Genomic DNA, 7,279 nt, shown 5'->3' on the forward strand with positions numbered 1-7,279 from the left:
CCGCAATTTTATTGCCCGCCTCAATCTCCTGAAAGGCCTTTTGGGCTTTGGCCGTGGTGTCTCGTGCGCTCTGGAGGGCCTTCGCAAGCTCGGACTCTTGCGTCTTTGAGTCACGCTCCAAGGACTCATATTTTTTGACAAAATCCTCGAGCTCTTGCTGGACCTCGCCGACGCGGGCCTCTTGCTTCTCGCGTTCGGCGCGCTCCTTGGCCTCTTTGTTTTCGGCCTCGGTCAGCGCCGTTTTCAGGGCCGCCACTTTGGTCGTGGCCCCTATTAAAGTTCATAACATTTACATGAGCTAAAATCATTCCTTCTTTATTAATATATAGACGGGGTATTGTGTACATTTGTTCTCCTCGAGCTGCCTCTTCACGAGGCCGAGCTCTTCTTCGGTCCGCTCCAGGTCCTGCTTTAGTCCGGAGACCTCCGCAGTACATGCGGCAGCGGCCAGCAGCGATGCCTGCTTATTCACATAGACATACTTTGTTAGACTCCTTGGAATATTATTGGATCCTCTGTTCGGTTTTTCTCTCCGAACACCAAACAGAGCATCAGGGGCTACTGTCTACACCGTGATATTTCCTTATAATTTCATTTACTCACCTCGAAGCATATTAGGAGGCTGGCGCAGGCTTCGGTCAATCCGCTCTTAGCGGACCGGACCTTCTCAATCACCGCACTCATGATGGTGCGGTGCTCTTCATCAATGGAAGCACCGCGCAGCGCCTCCACCAAGTTGTCTGATGCCTCTGGATGGACAGAGGTCATCGGCATAGGTGGCTCGCCCTCCTTAACGAGGGGCTGCCTGCATGAATCCGGAACCGTTGGAGGTTCGGGCGAAGTATCCGGCTAGGGTCCAAACTGGCTACGGCCCCCGTTATCAAATCCATGGGGGTCTTCCCCCCCATGCGCCTGGCGTCTGGGATTTCTCCTTGGGGCGTCTCCAGAACAGTCTCCCCCTGGTCCGGTATCCTCTGGGACAGCACCTCGGTGTCGTCCATGGGCCGGGGGGAAGTGGCCGTAGGGAGTGAATCGCTGTTCATCGCCGACTGACTCAAGGACCCGTCCGAGGAGGACACGTCGATGTGGGACTTGGCCGGGCTGCACGATCATACTTGACATGATTAGAATTAATAAAACAATACGTACCGGAAGTATTATAGTATCCGGATACTTAATACTTTGCCAGGGGCTTGTCCCTGGGGAACCACTCCTCGTCGCTGTAGGCTGCTGTGGTGGATCGGCCCGGAGGGAGGGACTTTCCCCTCTTGGACCCTTCGGCCTCCCCAGATGGGCAACCTTCCTCTTCTTCTCCCCCCGGTCTTCGGGGGAGGCATTTCTGCTGCCCCTTCATCATCTTTGTTGGAAGAGTGCGCCTCGGTGTCCTCGGACGATGAGTCCGATACAACCCCATGCCGGAGACCTTTCCTGGTCCCCGCGGCCTTCTTATTGGCCTTCTTCTCTGGCACCTCATAGGGTGCCGGAACCAGCATCTCTGTTAAGAGGGCTGATGCTGGGCCGTCGGGCAGAGGAGCCGGCGGACAGTCAATCTGTTCGGCTAACGCTACCCAGTCCTGCTGAATAGGCATGAAACTTAGATTCGTCCCGCGGTTGTGCTGGTAAAAGGCACGCCTTGAAGAATATAAAAAAATAACCGATCTGGCGGAGCGCCTTGCGCTGAGTCTGCGATCTCCGGTCGTGGGAGGCGGTACTTTGGAAGCCTTGAACAGTACCTTCCAGACATCTTTGTGTGTCGTGTCGAAGAGCTCTTGCAGCGTCTGGTGTTCGGCTGGGTCGAACTCCCACATATTGAAAGCCCGTCTTTGACACGGGAGGATCCAGCGGACAAGCATGACCTGGACCACATTGACAAGCTTGATTTTCTTGCCTATCATGTTCTTGATATAGGTCTGGAGTCCGGTCAGCTCCACCGATGAGCCCCAGGCTAGGCCCTTCTCTTTCTAGGAAGTGAGCCGCATGGGGACGCCGGATCGGGATTCGGGGGCCGCAACCCAGTTGGTGTTGCACAGCTCGGTGATGTAGAATCACCCCGATTGCCACCCCTTCACATTCTCCACCAAGGAGCCTTCGGGCCAAGTGACGTTGGACATCTTGCCCACCATGGCGCCTCCGCACTTTGCTTGTTGGCCCACCACCACCTTCAGCTTCACGTTGAAGGTCTTCAGCCATAGGCCGAAGTGGGGCGTAATGCGGAGGAAGGCCTCGCACACGACAATAAACACCGAGATGTTGAGGATGAAATTGGGGGCCAGATCATGGAAGTCCAGCCCATAGTAAAACATGAGCCCGCGGACAAATTGGTGGAGGGGGAATCCCAGTGCGCGGACGAAGTGAGAAATAAACACAACCCTCTCCTGAGGCTCTGGGGTAGGGATGATTTTTCCCCCAGTGGGAAGCCAGTGTGTGATACTCGCGGCTAGGTATCCGGCCTCTCGAAGCTTTTTGATGTCCGGCTCCTTAACGGAGGAGGCCATCCACTTGCCTCCGGCTCCGGACATGCTTGGAATGGTTTTGCGGAGAAATGAGAAGGCTTGGGCCCTGGAGCTTGAGCAAGGGGAGATTGGATCAGCAGAGGAAGAAGAAGGCATGGGTGGAGAAAAGATGAATCCTTATCTCTTTATAAAGGCGGTAGAAACCATGTGCCTCCCCACTTGCCCCGTAAAAACTCGCTCATTCCCCGTGCGTCGTGTTAACAGCACGGTTGGGTTACCCACGCCCGTATTCATGAGAATCCCGTGATAACGGGTCGATCTCTCCTTCGACAAGACGTGACAATGAAACCGCCTCTCAATATGTGCAGTAGCTGGTTGAGAAAAACGGTTCGTATAATGACCGGGCCGAGGCGTGATGTCACGCTATGAAAAGTTGTCAGCAGAGTAGATTTGTGATATATATTCTCTCTACGGCGTTATGTGGAATTTGTTTTGTAGAGCCGGACAAGATCCTCGTGTTCACAATCTTCTATGGGGTATTCGGAGAAGGAACCCGCCTTGCAATGCCGAAGACAATCTGCGTGGCGGACTCATGGTCATTGAATCCTGGTTCAGGGGCTACTGAGGGAGTCCTGGATAAGGGGGTATCCGGACAGCCGGACTATATACTTTGGCTGGACTATTGGACCATGAAGATACAAGATTGAAGACTTCGTCCCGTGTCCGGATGGGACTCTCCTTGGTGTGCAAGGCAAGCTTGGCAATTCGGATATGTAAATCTCCTTCTCTATAACCGACTCTGTGTAACCCTAGCCCCCTCCGGTGTCTATATAAACCGGAGGGTTTAGTCTGTAGGACGAGGTTCAACAAGCATAATCATAGGCTAGCTTCTAGGGTTTCGCCTCTACGATCTCGTGGTAGATCAACTCTTGTAATACTCATATCATCAAGATCAATCAAGCAGGAAGTAGGGTATTACCTCCATCGAGAGGGCCCGAACCTGGGTAAACATTGTGTCCCCCGCCTCCTGTTACCATTAGCCTTAGATGCACAGTTCGGGACCCCCTACCCGAGATCCGCCAGTTTTGACACCGACATTGGGTTGTCTCCCAACAAGCGCTTTTCTTTAATGCCTTTTAGCTAGGCATGATGATTTCAATGATGCTCACATAAAAGATAAGAATTGAAACATAAAGAGAGCATCATGGAGAATATGACTAGCACATTGAAGTCTAACCCACTTCCTATGCATAGGGATTTTGTGAGCAAACAACTTATGGGAACAATAATCAACTAGCATAGGAAGGAAAAACAAACATAACTTTTCAAGTGACCTCAGAATGCTTCTGGTTCTTCTCAAAACTATTCCAAATATTAGTGAAACTATTTCACAAATATATTCTCATTATTGACGTCCTACTATCACTCAGCAGACCGTGATTACCTTAAGATTGACCTTGTAGCTTCGGTAAAACATACACAACAAAATCCCTTTTGTTCAATGACCTATAGAGGAATCGTGGACGTCCATTCGATATTGATGAATAAACGAATGTTCTAGTGAACCTTTGGTTATCACGTGATATTCCCTGTGCCTTGCAATACTTTACCAAACCCGAGGTGAGAAATATTGGTATCCTCTTAAGTCATACACATGCTCATTATACGGGTCTCCTCGTTACCGGTTTTGTTCTTCTTTCTTGTTGACGTGTTCTGGCATTCCCGTGACATAGTCACCTGTGTCTGGCTAGATGATGATGGATCCTCTCACACTGAGAGAGCCCTAAGAATATCTCTCCATCGTCAGAGGAGCAAATTACACTATCGAGGTATCTAGTCCCTTGTCAGACTTTTCAATGAACCAACAAGTTATGGTTATGATCACCGTGTTATAGATGATGTTTGAGGAACTCCGTATTATAACATTGACTTCTAAAGATATTATCTCAAAGTGTAACAAACAAGTTTGGGTCGATTCAATATGATCTTTCTTTTAACGTCATACCCTGAAAGTTCTTTTAGGACTATCGTTAGACATAACGATATCCTAAGATCCGGAAAACATGATCACCAACAACGGTTGAGCTAGTCTTAGAGGCAAGACTAAGAATCTTATTATATATGTTATTAATTATTCGATATGTGCATATGAGTTTTCCACTGAATCACACATTTCGGGATCATACCAGTTATAGCCTAGAATATAAACTCTTAATTATGAAGACGGAAATATAATAATACAATATTATTGCCTCTAGGGCATATTCCAACAGCCATCACACCAACAGGGCCCTGGCAATATCTCTCCATCGTCGGAGGAGCAAATCCTACTCTTGAGCTATCTAGTCTCTTGTCAAACTTTTCGACGAACCTGTAACTTGTCGATATGATCACCGTGTTACAGATGACCTTTGAGCAACCCCAAAGTTCTTCGTACGGTAAGAAGTTACTACGGTACTCTTATGTTCTAAGGAACTAAATCATTTGTTAACTCTCTGTGTTATAACAATTGACTTGTGACGATTGTATCTTGAAGTATAACAAACAAGTTTGGGTCGATTCAATGTGGTCATTCTTCTAACGTCATACCCTCAAAGTTGTTTCAGGACTATAGTTACGCTTAACTATATCCTAAGATCTGGAAAACATGATCAATAACAACACTTGAGATAGTCTTGAAGGCGAGACTGGGAATCTATTTGTGCTATTTATCATTCCACACGTGCGTGTGAGTTCTCCACTGAATCGCATATACCAGGATAATATCATTTATAGCATAGAATATAAACTCTTAATTATAAACATGGAAATATAGTAATCCAATATTATTGCCTCTAGGGAATATTTACAAAAGTAATTATTTCATTGGAGCCATCCTTTCATCACTGTTCAACATATCTGATCTCAAAAGGAATTATCTCCAGAGAAACATATTTACTTGCTATGTGCCCTCCACTATGGGAAGGCAAGGACCTTTCCTATATATGAACTTGGTAGAACATAAGTTTGAAACGAATGACAACAAGGGGGTGGGAATTGATCACTTTTTTGCCAAACTGAAGCCAAAGTGAAGGAGAAAAGGAGGTCATGATTTTTCATATAGTCTGTAAAGTGCTTTGAAACTCTATACACTACAGGTGCAAGCAAAATGATGTATTATATGCAACATGGTTACAAATTTGGTAAAATTTAGTGCTTTGAAACACAAATGCAAATTGTGTTGGGGAACATAGCATGCAATTTCAAAAGACAATTCCTATGATCACGCAAGATCTATGTAGGAGATGCATAGCAACGAGAGGGGGAGAGTGTGTCCTCGTACCCTCGTAGACCTAAAGAGGAAGCGTTAAGTTAACATTGTTGATGTAGTCGAACGTCTTCACGATCCAACCGATCTAGTACCAAACGTAGGGCACCTCTGAGTTCAGCACATGTTCAGCTTGATGACGTCCCTTGAACTATTGATCCAGTAGAGTGTCGAGGGAGAGTTTCGCCAGCACGACGGCGTGGTGACGGTGATGGTGATGTGATCCGTGCAGGGCTTCGCCTAAGCACTACGATGCTATGATCGGAGGAGTAAACTGTGGAGGGGCGCACGACACACGGCTAAGAGAATAACTGTTATGCAATGGGGTGCCCCCTGCCCCCGTATATAAAGGAGCTGGGAGGAGGCCGGCCACAAGGAGCGTGCAAAAGGGGGAGGAGTCCTACTAGAACTCCACTCCTAGTAGAATTCGACCCCCCCTCTTTTTCCTTCTTCCGGAGGGGGAACAGGGGGAAGGGAGAGGAAGAGGGGAAGGAAAGGGGGGCGCGCCCCCTCCTCTAGTCCAATTCGGACTCCCCATGGGAGGGGGGCATGGCCACCCCTTGTGGGCTGCTTCCCCTCTCTCATATGGCCCAGGTTGGCCCAACAATTCCCCGGAGGGGGGGGGGGTGTTCCGGTAACCCCTCGGTACTCCGGAAATATACCCAAACCACTCGAAACCATTCCGGTGTTCGAATACCATCTTCCAATATATCAATCTTTACCTCTCGACCATTTCAAGACTCCTCGTCATGTCCGTTATCTCATCTGGGACACCAAACTATCTTTCGTCACCAAAACACATAACTCATTATACAAATCGTCATCGAACGTTAAGCGTGCGGACCCTACGGGTTCGGGAACTATGTAGACATGACCGAGACACATCTCCGGTCAATAACCAATAGCGGAACCTGGATGCTCATATTGGTTCCTACATATTCTATGAAGATCTTTATCGGTCAAACCGCAATAACAACATACGTTATTCCCTTTGTCATTGGTATGTTACTTGTCCGAGATTCGATCATCAGTATCCTCATACCTAGTTCAATCTCGTTACCGGCAAGCCTCTTTACTCGTTCCGTAATGCATCATCCCGTAACTAACTCATTAGTCACATTGCTTGCAAGGCTTATATTGATGTGCATTACCGAGAGGGCCCAGAGATACCTCTCTGATACACGGAGTGACAAATCCTAATCTTGATCTATGCCAACCCAACAAACACCTTCAGAGACACATGTAGAGCATCTTTATAATCACCCAGTTATGTTGTGACGTTTGATAGCACACAAGGTGTTCCTCCGGTATTCGGGAGTTGCATAATCTCCTAGTCAGAGGAATATGTATAAGTCATGAGAAAGCAATAGCAATAAAACTTAACGATCATTATGCTAAGCTAAGAGATGGGTCTTGTCCATCACATCATTCTCCTAATGATGTTATCCCATTCATCAAATGACAACACATGTCTATGGTCAGGAAACTTAACCATCTTTGATTAACGATCTAGTCTAGT

This window comes from Aegilops tauschii, chromosome 1 (genome assembly GCF_002575655.3).
Source record: "Aegilops tauschii subsp. strangulata cultivar AL8/78 chromosome 1, Aet v6.0, whole genome shotgun sequence".
NCBI classification, from domain to species: domain Eukaryota; kingdom Viridiplantae; phylum Streptophyta; class Magnoliopsida; order Poales; family Poaceae; genus Aegilops; species Aegilops tauschii.